Genomic DNA, 16364 nt, shown 5'->3' with positions numbered 1-16364 from the left:
TGGTGGCCAGGTGCACACGACTCCAGGTGGATACAGGGGAGTGTTCTGGGTGGTTTGCTGTGGTCCTGTGGGGTCTAGTGTGGTGGTCTTCAGTGCTATCAAGGGGCTATGGACTGCCTCAGAGTTGTACTTCAGGCTTCTCCTGACAAAGCTACACAGAGTTATAATAGCACGTCCTGAAAATTTCAGTTCAGTTCCTGGTATTTTTCTTGGGACATCATAATATGGGCAGCAATCGCTGGATTTCTTGTTTTTAACAGTTCTTTTGTTTGGAAGCAGAATTTTTCACTCAGTTAAAATCTGAAATAACATATTATTTCTTACAACTGCATATGAATTCCCAATTATTTCAATAAAAATTTCAATTAAACTATACACAGAAATGAAAAGTTAAATTGCCAGGCAACTTGCTGCACAACTGGAAGGAAAATGTATAATCCTTGCAAAAGCTTAACCATGTTAAAAGAAAATATGTTGACCCAGAGTCATACTTGAAAGACGCCAGACCTTTATTAAAAGTCATCAGAGACAGCAGATCTTAGAGGCAACTGATAAAAAGCTAACCAGATCCAAATCTATATTTTGGGATAAAATAGATTATAAAGAGAAAGAAACTGAAAGAAGAGAAATCCAAGTATTCTGAATCAGATGAACCAACCATGACATTACAAGAAGGATAAAGCCACCAGAACATAGATGGAAATCCATTCCATCTCTCATGGTTTTTCCAAATAGGGTATCTGACCAACAGCATTTCTCACATGGTTTCCACCAAAGGGTTCACCTTCATCTGAAAGGAGATCTTTATGCTCACCTCTACTCAACCTCCAACCTTGACACTGGCTTTTCTTTCTTTCTTTCTTTTTTTTTTTTTGAGACAGGGTCTCACTCTGTCATCCAGGCCTGAGTGCAGTGGTGTATGATTCTGTTATCATGCTGCTAATAAAGACAGATGTGAGACTGGGTAATTTACAAAGGAAACAGGCTTAATGGACTCATAGTTCCACATGGCTGGGGAAGCCTCACAATCATGGCAGGAGATGAAGGAAGAGCAAAGGGATGTCTTACATGGCGGCAGGCAAGAGAGAGTAGGAGCCAAGTGAAAGGCGAAACCCCTTATAAAATCATCAAATCTCAGGAGACTTGTTCATTAGCATGAGAATAGTATAGGGGAAACCGCCTCCATGATTCAATTATCTCCCACTGGGTCTCTCCCACAACCCATGGGAATTATGGGAGCTACAATTCAAGGTGAGATTTGGGTGGAGACACAGCCAAACCATATCAAGTGGTGAGATCATGGCTCACTGCAACCTCCTGGGCCCAAAGCGATCCTCTCACCTCAGCCTCCAAGTAGCTGGGACTACCGGTGTGCATTACAACACCTGGCTAATTTTTGTATTTTTTGTACAGACCAGGTTTCACCATGTTGACCAAGCTGGTCTTGAACTCCTGGGCTCAAGCAATCTGCCCACCTTGGCCTCCCAAAGTGCTGGGATTACAAGTGTGAGCCACCAAGCCCAGTTGGCTTTGTTTCTTTATCCACCAATTTAGGATCCTTGCTGCTACTGGATCTAAAGAGACAGATCATGAGACTTGGACCTCCTTTTCCTTCTGCCTCACCAGAAAGAATGTATGGATCACCCCAGGATGCTTCCTGCTAAGAGGTTTTTGTGGCCTTCCACATCCTTTGATAGCAATGAAAAATGTCTATCTACTAAAAGGTTTTCCTGATTTTCCTTTCCCATAGGCTAGGTTTCCCCCCACTCTCCCCACATCCTGAAATTATTGAGCTAACATCAGGGTTGATTTCATCTTCAAACGAACCTATCACCAAACATTCAGAACCATAGCAAGAAATTTGAGACCTTTTAATCTCCCTTTAAAAGCAATTTGGACTTCACTCTCATTATCTGTTTAGGAAACTGCTCTTCCTTAAGTTACTATTCTTTGCCCACTTGGAAGTTTTATGGAATTGTAATTTCAGGAGACTGACTTGTAAATAGTTTCTTTAAATACTTAAAAGCTAGCTTTAAACATTAAAATATGACCTCGGTCAGCATTTCCCCAAATTGTCTTCCCTGGAACATGAGTCCCTTCAGAGGACAGCGCTTCTTATTACCAGGAACACAGCCAGCAGACGTCATCTACAGCACCTTGGTGCCACTCTCTGCCTCCCCACTTTCTCCTGCTGCTTCCCTTTAAGTACCCTCAGAGGTCAGAGCGACACTCCAACTCAGAGATCTCCTAGTTAACTCCATCAAGCACAGAGGAGGAGACACAGAGTTGAACAACTTGAGAGTTGGGCTCTGGTGGCTAAGCTGAGGTCACCCTGGCCAGCTCCTGACCTACAGTTTACTGGTAGCTGCCTGTACACTGCAGAGCTAAATCTTCCAACTCGGTGAATGAAACAAAACAAAAACCAAAACAAAACAAAAACAAAAAATCTACAGTGGAAAAATATATGTCCTGCCATAAAGTACAGCTTTTACTCTGGCTAAATCACCTTGGCATCTAACAACGTAAAAGTGGGGAAAAAAGTCCTCTCGTGTTTTGAGGGATGGTCTGGAATCATAGTTCCAGCAAGATGACCTCATAATCTATGTAATTCTTGAAACCCATAGCAGCAGTTCAGTTTAGAATAATAGAAACATTGAAATTAACTCATCTTTAACGTACACGTGCACATACACCCATGTCTCCTTTATCAGTCTGTGCCTAGATGTTCTGGAACACTCCTTTGTATATATTAATGTCCTGGTATTTTGTTACTCTTAAATTAATTACATGGGAAACTGGCCAGATGGAGGCTCTGGTCATTTGGATAGAGAACACACCCATGCGATTACTTGTTACTTTTGGTGAACGTCCCAGCTGGAATGTTGTTATCCCTCCCAGAGAGGTTAAACATTCCAGCCCAACCACACTGCTGTGTTTGGCTACTTGAGGTTTCCACCTGGACGGCTTGATCTTCGGGAATCTTGATTCTAGCTTCATTCTCACTCCCCTGGGGATATGCTATGCCAATCTCTCATGTATTCGCCATGTCCAGCTGCCTGGAGTCATCTGAGCCTCCCAGCAATGGTTCACTAGGGATCCCCAGGGCAAGGCAGTCCCGTGCTAGACAAGGGAGACAATGTCAATCTCTCTCACACCCTAAAAAAAGAGAAACACTTCCCAGGGGAGGGAAGAAAAGGCACAGTTCAACTCATCATTACTAAAAGAGACCATGTGTTGAGAGCTGACTGCATGCCAGGTAATCAACCAGGAGTACATTCTACAGTTTAATCCTGTAATGATTCCTGCTTTAGAGCTGGGGATCATAAAGGTCAGAGAAATGAAACAATCTGAGAAAGGCTGTGCAGCCAGAAAGTGATGGCACTGCCTCACTCAGCTCTGCCTCGATCCAACGTCTGTGCTCCTTCCCGTCCAGACAAGCTGCTCCTTAACGATCAGCTAACACCTGAACAGGCATGGTCTCTAGCCAGGTGAAGGCCCTGCCGTGAGTAGCAGGATGTGTTGATGATAAAGGAAGGTGAGTGTATTCTTTTCCTATTTGCTGTTGTAACAAATCACCATTCACTTAGTGGCTTAAAGCAACATAAATGTATTATCTTGCAGTTCTGGACGTGAGAAGTCTGAAATGGATTTTGCTGGGCTAAAATCAAGGAGTTGGCAGGGCTGTGTTCCTTTACGGAAGCTTTAGGGGAAAAATTGTTTCCTTGCCTTTCCAGCTGCTAGAGTTGTATTTCTTGCACTCCTTAGTTTGTGGCCCCTTCCTTCATCTACAAAGCCAACAGTTCAGCCTCTTCAAATCTCTTTCTGACTCAACTCTTCACCCTGCCCCTTCTACCTAGAAGGACCCTTGTGGTTACACTGGACTCACCTGGATAATCCAGGGTAATCTTTCCATCACAAGGGTCTTCATTAGGACCTTAATTCCATCTGTAACATTAATTCCCCTTTGCCATGTGATATGGTTTGGCTGTATTCCCATCCAAATCTCATCTTGAATTCTCACATGTTGTGGGAGGGACCTTGTGGGAGGTAATTGAATCATGGGGGCAGGTCTTTCCCATGCTGTTCTCATGATAGTGAATAAGTCTCACAAGACCTGATGGTTTTATAAGGGGGAGTTTCCCTGCACAAGCTTTTTTTGCCTGCTGCCATCCATGTAAGATGTGACTTGCTCCTCCTTGCCTTCTGCCATGATTGTGAGGCCTCCCCAACCACATGAAACTGTAAGTCATTGAACTTCTTTCTTTTGTAAATTGCCCAGTCTAGGAGATGTCTTTATCAGCAGTGTGAAATGGACTAATACACCATGTAACTTAACATGTTCATAGGTTCTCAGGAGTAGGCTGTGGACAACTTTGGGGGGCCATTATTCTGTCTACCATAGTGAGTATCAATAAGACTCGGTCCTCCTTGCCATCTCAGGTCCCCACTCCCCAGTCAGGCATGTATACTGACTCTTGGCTCCTACTCTGCTAGACGACCTTGTGACTATCTAGAAGTACAGACTCAGGCACCATCCCAGGAGGTGGGGGGTGGCAGCTGCAGCTGCATGCCACAAGGACCCCAGATTCTCAGCAAGGATTCTGGGCTTTTGTGATTCCGAAGAAAGAGCTAGCAACACCAAAGAGGGTAGTTCCACCAAAAGATCTTAAAAAATGTGAGGCTCAGGCAATTACCCATTAATCACAAAACCTCAACACAACTCCAGGGCCAGAGCCAAAGGCAAGGATGGCCCTTCTGCAAAGATCACTCTGGCTGAAATTTGACTTATTTTTCCATCGAAGATTGACTTTGATGCTTAATTGAATCTGATTCCACTGGGATAAAAAAATCTTAATTGGAGAAGAGTTTGGGGGCATTTACTCTATTTCATGCATCACCAGTGGGAAGTTTGAAGAGGCAGATTTTGGTTAAATATCAAGGACTTTTGAAAAGCAAGACCTGTTCAGGGTTGAAGAGGTTGCCTCATGAAAAAGTCAGCTCTAAGCCTCCACTCACGTTCAGGGACGGGGAAGAACACCCAAACAGGGAGCTCCAGAAAGGATTCTGACTCAGAACCCAAACTGGAGGGAAATAACACCCGAGGAATCTCTTCCATTGTCCAGAAGAGGTGCTGGCACTTTGATGTGTACTTCTTCTCAATCCCCGTGATCTCAATGAGGGTGATGGTATCAGTGCCATTTTATGGATGAAGAAACTGAGGTGACGCATGCAGTCTTGCCCCAAGTGACAAATCTCATCCAGCACAGAGCTAGGAGGATGGCGTAGGTCTTTTTCTATCCCACACACCTCTCTGGTTAGGAGTGAAGCCTGGAGGAACTTGGCTCTCCTTTGTGGGTTACTGATTTTATGACAGCACTGAGGGGGAAGGCTTATTCTGTATATGGAGGCAGCTTTATACAACATGATCTCCTTTCATCCTCTCTACCTTCCTCTTATCCTCACTTTATATGTGAGGAGAAAGGAGAGTCACAGAGTTCAAATAACAATGCTCAAGATCAGAGCTGCTCAGTGGCAGACACAGAATTCAGAGCCTGACTTGAGGCTCCATGTCTGGGACTCTCTCCCCTGCCCCTTCACAGACGCTGCTTCAGGAAGCCCAGAGCTACTGAGCATCCGAGGAACCAGGTGGTGGCTCCCAGAGCAGAGAGGCCACACCAGGTTCAAAATCCATCCTCGGTCTGACTTTTTGAGGGTTAAAAACACTTCGTAGAAATTTCCAGTAGAATTCTTAGTATATCTTGGTCACATTTTAGATAAACCATCTTTCAGAATCTCATTGAGGAGGAAGTAAACTGAAGAGTTCTACAGGGCTTTATGGATACAGTTGCAGAGTGTGGGGATCCCTGGCTCTTGCCTGCCAGCCAAAGATGGACAAAAGGCGTTCCTGAGCTTTATCTCATGGGCCGGGATGGAGAGGAGGCAGGGAAATGGCCTTGCCCAGGAGGAGAACCATATGCACGTGGTTCTGGGACATCTGTCATAGTGGAGAATGAAAATCAAAGTAAGCGAATAATTGAAAAAGAAAAAACATTGGCAGGGGGTGATTATTCCAAGATGTTAACATTTTGCCCTCAAACACAGGTTTTAGAAAATTACAGGCACCTCTCTCTTCTCTCTCTTGCTCTGTCACAGACACACACACACACACACACACACACACACACACACACACACAGATACAAAACAAAAAAAAACTCAACAACAAAAAAGAAAAAAACAAAACAAAACAATGAAGATGATTAAACAGGGAACCTAATAGAAGAATGTTACTATTTTTAATTACAGAGGATTTAATTTCCCTTTTTCGTCTATTATTTTTGCAAATAAGCTTCTCATCTAGGCTGGAACTGATTATGAAAGGTTGGGAAAATATTTCGTCAACTGGAGTAACAACAGTTTTACACATTAGCATTTTACTTTTCATTTTTATGAATCAAATGGAATACAGAGTCTCTTAAAAAATTAGGACACAATTCACAATATGACATCAGGATTAATTCACTGGAGCATGTAAATGCACTCACGTTTAGGGTGAAGTCTGGGTCCCAGTGATGACTAATTCTACACAAGCTCTTAAAGGCTGAAAGGAAAATGTTCTTTGTAACCTTTGGGAACTATAGAAAAATTAACAGAAGAATTCTGGATGGGGCTCAAGACAGAAGACTAGCTTGTGAAGGCTTCCCACCAGTCAATAAATCAAAATCGTGTGCTAAATGCTTTATTGCATGCAGAGCATGCAGTTGGGAACTGTGGAGAATTATGAAGAGATGGGAAAATACAGATTTGTGCTCAAGGAGCTTTTTCATTAAAATAGAAGGTAGAGGCAACTGTTACATAGAATACATCTGAACACTTGTGAACAAAACAAACATTTACAGGAGATTATAACTGAAGCCACAACTGCAGCCTAAAACAGACTTGGCTAATAACAGACTTAGCTCATAACAGACTCTCAATAAGTGAATGAATGAATAAATGAGAAAAAATGAACAAACAGGTTAATTTGCATATTGGCATACTTTGCATTAGTAATTTCCAAATATTTGCATTCAATTATTTTTGATTGATGAATGGTTGATACAGATGAATTTCTGAGGTGCTGGTTTGTTTTTTTTTTTTTTTTTGAGACAGAGTTTCACTCTTGTTGCCCAGACTGGAGTGTAATGGCATGATCTCAGCTCACTGCAGCCTCCATCTCCCGGGTTCAAGCAATTCTCCTGCCTCAGCCTTCCGAGTAACTGGGATTACAGGCGCCCACCACCACTCCCGGCTAATTTTTGTATTTTTAGTAGAGACAGGGTTTCACCATGTTGGCCAGGCTGGTCTCAAACTCCTGGCTCAGGTGATCCACTCGCCTTGGCCCCCCAAAGTGCTGGGATTACAGGCGTGAGCAATGGCGCCTGGCCAAGGTGCTGGCTTTTAAGGTTAGCTTGTGAGTTCAGCCGTTTTAGTGGTTTTTCATGGTCTCTTATGCCTGTTTTCTAAAAACAGAAAGTGCTGTCAGGAGGAAGCAATAATGCTCTGGTTATAGCTTCCTGGTCCTAACAGCAAATATCCCATAACTTCTAAAAATTAAAGCATAATTTTTCATATAGAATAAAATTTAAAACAGCAAAACCTAACAACATTAAGAGGTGGACTCAATAGTCCTTAAAGAACAAGCAATTAAAGAAGGTGGACATCTAGTGAGAAGTCTGTAGTTTAATTTTTATTCTCTAGGGGTTAATAGATGCCACCTGCCTCATGCTCAGAGTTGACTATGAAACTTTTATCAACTAAATGTTGGAAGGAAGCGTGATATCCAGCTTTGGTACCTGCCAACAGGCAGGATATGTGACTGTCCATTGCCTTGGTTACTGTTCATCTGCGTGCTGGTAGAACTCTCCTTTAAGATGGTCAACTAGTGTTGACTGAGATATTCCTAAGTCTTAACCAGTTTTCGGACCCCTGCCAGGAATTCATTTAGTGTGGCAGTCACCAAAACACAGTCTCTGAGCCAAATATGGCCTGCCACCTGCTTTTGTAAATAAAGTTTTATTGGAATCAGTCACTGCTTTTGCATAGGAGAGTTGAGTAGTTGTGACAGTGTCCATAGGGACTGCAAAGCCTAAAATATTTCCTATCTGGCTGTAAATCTTCAGTTTTCTTGCTACTGCTTCCCCCCTACAGAGATTGGAACAACAGAGTGCACCATGTCCTCCATCACTACTGACTTCCCCTCCCCCCAAGAATGGGTCTAGGGACTCCCCCTCTTCCTTTGTCCTTATAACCCAAGCTTAGCAATATGGTGTTTGTGGGTAAAACGTCATGTCCTTACTCTCACTATCCCATGTGTTCTGATTTCATGGTTTATATCAACTGACAGAGACTGATGAAGCGATGAAGAGGCAGTGCTCTGGCCATCTCAAAACAAAGGTGCTCCTATGTGGAGGGAACAGCTGTCCTCTTTTTTTTGTCTGGTATAAACAGTATAGCCCTGATTCAGTAGACAGAGAGAGAAACAGTTTCTTTCTCACCTCAGCCCTCAAAATCATGCAGACTACACTCTCCAAAGCAATACAATCAGGTATTAACAGCACAAATGCAACCAGTTAAGCATGTAAATATCAATAGATGCCTCAAGTAGTTTGGGTTAAGAAGTGAATCCAACTTACACATCATGGGTATAGAGTTTCAGTTTTGGAAGATGAAGAAAGTTCTATGGATGGGTGCTGGTGATGGTTGTACAATAATGTGAATGTGCTTAATGCCACTGAACTGTACATTTAAAACGGTTAAAATGGTAAATTTTATGTTATATATATTTTACCATAAAGTTTTAAAAATTTCTTATTAGGGGAAGCTGGGTTAAGAGTATATGGGAACTCTGCATTCTCTCTGCAACTCTTCTGTAAATTTAACATTACTTGAAAATAAAAAGTTTTAAAAAATGGATATATTTCCATTTACTTGGAAAAGTATATCTGAAAGTATGGTCCTTAAGATCCTTTCAGGGGATCTTTGAGATTAAACCTATTTCCATAACAACCCTAAGATGCTATTTGCCTTTTTTTCTCTCACTCATGAGTATAAAGAGCATGGCAAGTTTATTGATGTGGTTTCAGATTTCCGATTGCAACTAACCTTTAAGAAACTACCACTTTTCTAGTTTGGTATAGTACCAAAGGAGAAGATTCACAATGATCTGAAAAGACCACTAAACTACCTCTCTATTTTCCAACTACATATTTATGTGAAACCAGATTTTCTTCATATACTTTAGCCAAATGATCTATCACAATAGACTGGAGAAGCAGATATGAGATTCCAGCTGTCTTCTATTAGGCCAGACATTAAAAGATACAGTATTTGCAAATTGTAAAATGATGCCACTCTTCTCAAAATGTTTTTGCTCTGGGAAATAGTTACTTTAAAAAAACTGTTACTATATTATATAGTGAGTTTATTATTGTTATTTGAAAGCAAAGTAATATAAAATTCTCAAATTTCAGTTTAAAATGTGAATACTGTAAATATTAACGAATAAATTCATATGAACAAAAGCTCTCTGGGGTCTTCAGTTTTAAAGAGGAGAAAAGGGTCCTGAGATGAAAACACTTAAGAACCACTGAGAAAACAGCAAAAACAGAAGTGTCACACAATGAATTTATGCAATTTAAATACTCTTATTTCTTTTTTTTTTTTAAAAAAGGAAACCAAGGTAGAAATCATAAAACAGAAGTATGTGAATTCAAGAAAGAAAAACACACATAAGAACCTGAGAGCTGGTCTCCAAGATATTTTTGAAAATAAGCAAATTTAATAAAAAAGCAATAAAGCCCAAATAAGAGAATATATCAGATGATGCTGAAATTATAAGTGAATTTGATATGTAATTCTATACTACTACATTTGAAATTCTCCATGAAAAAGATACATTAAAAAATTACCAGCTTGATTTAAGATGAACAAGAAAACATAATAGACTCACAGCCATAGAAGAATTGTTACAAGTTAGCAGTAATTTCTTCCAAAAATATTCTAGTGCCAGATGTTTTTTATTGGTGAGTTTTTATAAAAATCTGAAGGAATAGATTATTATATAAGCTTTTCCAGAGCACATAAAAATTGGAACACTAACCTTACCTCCACCTCAGAGAGGTAGCACAAAATGAAAACAATAGGCCAATCTCACTTCGGAATACAGATTTTAAAAATCCCAAATAAGGTCCTAGCAAATTGAATTCAACAGAACATTAAAAAAACCATTCAGCAAGATAAAACGGTATAATCCAGGAATTCAAGGATAATATAGAAAACTCTAAAGAAAAAATAATGTAAGTAGGTGCCAAAATGTCATTTAAAACTCATCCTGGTAAAAAAAAAAAAAATTACAAGATTAGAAATAGACTTTCTTACCCCAATGATGAGCATGTAATCATATATTCAATTAAAATATTTATTGAGCATACATCCATTTTCCTTGCTAGTAAAAATTAGGAGCATTCACATTAAAATCAGAGATAGGTTAAGGATGTCTGCTATTCAGAGTAATTACTATTGGAAAGGAGGAGGCAATATTATAATTATTTCTATATGGTATGATTATATCACTAGAAAACGATGAGAATTAACTCAAATTACTCAGAATTTATAAAAGCGCAATGAAATTACCAGATAGAGGTAAATATAAAAAAACCATAACTTTTCTGTATATTGATAAGAATTTTAGAGATAAAAAGGAACAGATTCCATTCTTTGTCATCATAATCATCATCATCATACCACAGCAAAATACAATTAAATACCTATGATGAATCTTTACAAGAAATGCAGAGAATCTATACGGAAAATAACAAAACTTCACTGGCAGATGAAAGCTATTTGAATAAATGGTAATAAATGTTATGTTCTTAGACTGAATGGTTTTGTTGCTGTTTTGAGATGGAGTCTTGCTCTGTCGTCCAGGCTAGAGTGCAGTGGTGTGATCTTGGCTCACTGCAGCCTTGCCTCCTGGGTTCAAGTGATTCTCATGCCTCAACCTCCTGAGTAGCTGGGACTATGGGCACCTCCCACCATGCCCAGCTAATTTTTTGTATTTTTAGTACAGACGGGGTTTCACCTGTTGGCCAGGCTGTTCTCAAACTCCTGACCTCAAGTAGGCCGTTCGGCTCGGCCTCCCATAGTGCTGGGATTACAGGTGTAAGCCACCGAACCTGGCCAGACTGAACATTTTAACTATGTCTACTCCTCCCAAATTTATAGATCTAATACACTCTGGGCATGATTCAGGTTGGAATTCAAGGATCACATTCCTTAAGACATTGACAACCTAACTCAAATAGCAGCCTGCTCTTCCAGCCAGCACTCATTCTCCTCTTCCCCTATTTTTTATAGCATGTCTCATCATCTGAAATTACCTTTTTGTTCTTTTGTCTCCAGTTTCCCCGGTAGAATTTTGTAAATGCCATCAGGGCTGGTGTGCCCTTTTCTGAGTATTCCCAGTACCCAGAATTCCACCCGGCACACAGTAAGGACTCAGTACATGTTTATAGAATGAATTTAACATAATTTCGTGCAAACACCCATAGGATTTTTTTTTTCCTTACATATGACAAAATGGTTTCAAAAATTCACCTGGAATAATGCTAGACTGTCTGAAAATTGTTATTGAAAAGAAGCAAGGCTGGGTGCGATGGCTCACACCTGTAATCCTAGCACTTTGGGAGGTCAAGGTAGGCAGATTACTGTAGTCCAGGAGTTCGAGGCCAGCCTGGCCAATATGGTGAAACCCTGTCTCTACAAAAAATACAAAAATTGGCCAGGCATGGTAGTGTGAGTCTGTAGTTCCCGCTACTTGGGAGGCTGAGGTAGGAGGATCTCTTGAGCCCAAGGGGGTTGAGGCTGCAGTGAGCCGTGATTGCACCACTGCACTCCAGCCTGCGCAAAGAGTGAGACCCTGACTCAAAAAAAAAAAAAAAAAAGAAGAAGAAGAAGAAGAAAGAAAGAAAGAAAGTAGCAAAAGAGTGAAGAATTGCCATGCCAGATACTAAAACACATTTTAAAGCTATGATAACCAAAATACTCTGTGTGGTACAGAAATTATTTGACAGATAAATGGAATACAATAAATGGTAAGTATGTGACTTAGCACATTCTACACATTCCAATGTTAAATAAATGAACCACTCAACAAATTGGTTTGTAAAATTGGCTAAACATTAGGAAGAAATCTACCTTCTCATTTTATACTCTACCCCAAGGTAAATGTTAAAAATGTTGAGCAAAAAAAAAAAAAAAAAAGCCAGATACAAAACAGTATATGCTGTATTATTCCATTTATATAAGGTTTTTCTAAAAACAGACAAAAACTAATGTATGGTGTGAACAATCACGGTAGTGGTTCTTTCTGCGGTGGGGAGGTTAGTGACAGAGAGGGGACACTGGAAGGAGCTTCTGGGAGCTGATCAAGTTCTATTTCTTCATCTGAGTACTAGTGACGTGACTGTGTTCACTTTGTGAAAATTCATCAAGCTGTACTTACAGTTTTGAATAGAGAACTTTTCCTGTGTATTTATACTTAGCATTTCAATAAAAAGCTTATCCAACAAATAAGTAAGTGCTAAGCCAGCGAATGGCTCTGGCCAGACAATAGGCTTTTGGCACTTAAACAGGTGTCTCTTTTTCACTTGTGCTTTGAGAAGAGGGGATAAAGTCTGTGATGAAAGTTTAACTTACTTAACTGTAATGAATTCAGCAGGTCCATAAAGACCTTGGGTTGAACTATGTCTTCATCCTTTCCAGGAGGGGTCTGATATCACAGGGGCTCCAAGGGTCCCCATGCTGAATGGTACTGAGAGACCGTGCCCATGACCCTCACATGCTGACAGCAGAAATTTCACTGTTCTCTGAGGCACAGCTGAACATTTTAAAGACCAACACATCACAGAATAGGAAGTCAGTATTCATATTAAAAGAGGAACATCTAATAGCCCAATCCTCATACTTGCCTAGGTCTGAAATACAAGTGTTGATCAACTTCCGTTTGCCCCCATGAACATCTTGGTACCACGTCAAGCCAATGAGCTGAGTTAGGGGACACCATATTTACTGGATACAACTCAAACGGTGCTTGATCTTAGTTCACTATCAGTTAGTTATAAAGGCATGTGCCATGTAAAACTTTTTTTTCTTTTTGAGACGAAGTTTCACTCTTGCCCAGGCTGGAATGAAGTGGAACCATCTTGGCTCACTGCAACCTCCACCCACCGGTTCAATCGATTCTCCTGCCCCAGCCTCCCGAGTAGCTGGGATTATAGGCTCGCCACCATGCTCTGATAATTTTTGTATTTTTAGTGGAGACAGGATTTCCCCATGTTGGCCAGGCTGGTCTGGAACGCCTGACCTCAGGTGATCCACCTGCCTTGGCCTCCCAAAGTGCTGGGATTACAGGCATGAGCCACCACGCCCAGTGTGCCATGTAAACTTTTGATACTGACTGTTGGCTTGATAAGTCTAGAAAAAAATTGTCTTTTGCTTTTGGAAAGGTATTTATTGTCTAGACAAAGTCTCAAATCACAATTATGTGGATCTCTAACCATATAATCGTGGACTAATTTGTATAACAGTAGCAACAATTAAAATACCATAGTAGGGCTGGGAGCAGTGGCTCATGCCTGTAATCCCAGCACTTTGGGAGGCCAAGGCAGGTGGATCACTGGAGGTCAGGGGTTCAAGACCACCCTAGCCCACATGGTGACACTGTCTCTACTAAAATACAAAAATTAACTGGGCATGGTGCCACATGCCTGTAATCCAGCTACTCAGGAGGCTGGGACAGGAGAATTGCTTGAACCTGGGAGGAAGAGGTTGCAGTGAGCTGAGATCATGGCACTGCACTCCAGCCTGAGCAACAGAGTGAGATTCCATCTCAAAAAAAAAAAAAATACTAGTAATGACATCTGATGTTTATTGAATAAGTATTTTGTGCCAGTCATTGTGTTAGATGCTTTACCTGTTTTACCTTATTTAACCTTCCCAATAACCCTATGAGATAAATATTATTGTCAATTCATCTTACAGGTAAAGAAAATGACATACGGAGAGGGCAAGTAACTGACTGAAGGCTATAGAGCCAGAAAGTTGCGTGGCTGAGAGTAGAACTCTTAACTTGCACAATTCTGCTCATATTGAAATGTTTGAGACAGTACTTTGGGTCCTTTGACCAGTGAAACTGATAATTCAAGTTTTTCTTAAAATTCCAAGTGAGTCCTAGCCATGCACGATTTTGTAAGTTAAGGAGGAGCTAGCAATGATGTGGAGTATTTATTTACAAGAAATCTTAATGCAGTTGATTAAATCCTTTTTCTCTGATCAACAAATTTTTACCCTACCAACAGAAATTATCTTACAGGTTAATATTGGTCTTCTTGCAGCAATTCTAAAAACTTGGCAAATATGTGATTTGTTAGGGATAATTAAAAATCAAGGAATTCAACTGAAAGGATTCATGTAGGACAGGATCTATGCTGCCTGCTGAGAACCTGCTGTTTGGATTGGGACCTTTGTATGGGAGAAGGCTTAGAGAACCTTGGTGTTCCCAGAACTTACCAACAAAACAGGAAAGACAGGAAAGGCTGGACTAGGTTTCAAAAGTACTGCTTTAGAGACAAGGGAAGGGATTTAGCTTCTCTCAAATGCAACCACTCCCAGCTTTTTAAAGAGGACTGATTACCTAAATTTCCAACTCCCAAAATTATTTATCCATCTTTTCTACTCTGATTTGCTCCAGATCATCTCAAGTTTCCAAGTGCAGTTTATCACTCCCTGATGTAGCAATACTGTGGTGTGTATTACGTTCTTCTATCATAAGGTGCTCAACCTACAGTCACTGATTAAAAACATACACAAAAACTCTGGTTTTCTAACACGGTCAAATTTACTGTTTGGAATCACAGAGCCCACTGACATAGCAGTATCCTTGTTATTAGTCACTTCCCCTCCCTCAGACTCTTCCTATAGGCCAGGCCTTTTTACAGCAGCTGCTCCCCCTCCTCCTCTACAACTGCCCCAAACTGTCTGTAGAGCAGAGGCAGGACCCTGTCACAACTCTCCTCCAGCCGAGCATCTTCAGATTTAATACAAAGGATGTGGTTCAGGATGAAACAGGTCTAGCTATATCCTGTATTTGCAGTGTCAAATGTCAAGGTCACCCTCACTTATTTCATAAGTTACTAAGTCCGGAACATGCCTCACATTCTTCCTTCTCTGTACCTTAGCTTGTGCTGCTTCTTCAGACTGAAATGCTCTTTCCCTATTTCTTCTGAGAAAAGCCTATCCATCCACCAAAACAAGGGTGGGCAAACCACAGCATGAGGGCTAAATTTGGCGGCTGGCTTTTTTGGTGTATCATATTTTATTGGAGCATAGGCACACCCATTCATTCACATATTGTCTATGCTGCTTTCTCACTGTGCAGCTGAGTAGCTGTAATAGAGACCAAATGGCCTGCAAAGCCCAAGATATTTACTATATGGTCTTTACAAAAAAAGGTTGCCAGCCCCTGCTCTACAAGCCCAGTTTAAATACCACCTCCCCCAGGTGCCTCCTCTGATTATCCTATTAGAGTTAATTTCTCCATCCTTTGCACTCCCATAGCACTGGGTCTCTTTTCAAAGTCATCAAAGGATTTCCAAATGGACAGTAAATGCCTTTCAGGGAAGGGACCATGTATCGTTCAACTCTTTCTCTTCATAATATATTGTACACAGTAGGTGCTTACAGATATCCATTGAAATGTTTAATTATCTTGCAGGAATATCAAGTCAGACAAAGAGCAATGTTTTCTTTAATCAAAGAAAGAAAATCAGTCCTGATTCACACTAAACACTAGATAATAAAGGGAAAAATAAATATTGATCAATGAGACAAATTCTGCCCCCAAAGCATAACAAATACAGGCGTGACTATAAGGCCACAAAGAAAGTTAAAGGGTGGGGCTATGTGAAAGTATATTTTCCAAGGAAGAACATGAATATTGATTCAGAATTCAGACAGAAGGAGTGAGTCTTTCCCATGCTGACATTTACATGGTTTCTAATTCAGAGAATAGTGTCTGGCTTGGGGACAGAGTAGGGTAGAGTCAGGAGATGCCAAAAGTTATTCTTAAAGCTGTTGATGCTAAAACAGCCGGAGTAAAGCTAATAAAGGCGGTTCATGAATGAGAGGGAGAAAGGAGGCTTATCTTCAAAGACCACCCCTTCAGTGACTTATCTGCAAGAATTCAAGGTTCAGAAGAAGAGCACAATGTGCCTAGAGTTCTGCTTAATAAAAAAGGGGAAAGGGTGCTCAACTTCTCCCATGGG

The 16364-nt window shown here is 40.7% G+C and overlaps 1 protein-coding gene and 1 long non-coding RNA gene across 5 annotated transcripts in view; one reads left to right on the top strand and one right to left on the bottom strand.

Annotated features, from left to right (window-relative positions):
- Positions 1 to 16364, bottom strand: part of THSD4 (thrombospondin type 1 domain containing 4) — a 693045-nt gene that overhangs the window by 113580 nt on the left and 563101 nt on the right. The gene's annotated exons all lie outside the window — the stretch shown is intronic.
- Positions 3364 to 6195, top strand: LOC109025380 (uncharacterized). The gene is made up of 3 exons (XR_002004471.4): positions 3364 to 3535; positions 4131 to 4241; positions 4347 to 6195. It is a non-coding gene; the product is annotated as an uncharacterized lncRNA (long non-coding RNA).

The sequence above is a fragment of the Gorilla gorilla genome, chromosome 16 (assembly GCF_029281585.2).
Source record: "Gorilla gorilla gorilla isolate KB3781 chromosome 16, NHGRI_mGorGor1-v2.1_pri, whole genome shotgun sequence".
Lineage (NCBI taxonomy): Eukaryota > Metazoa > Chordata > Mammalia > Primates > Hominidae > Gorilla > Gorilla gorilla.
Note: the sequence above shows the minus strand (reverse complement) of the source record. Positions and strands in the feature narration are given on the sequence as shown.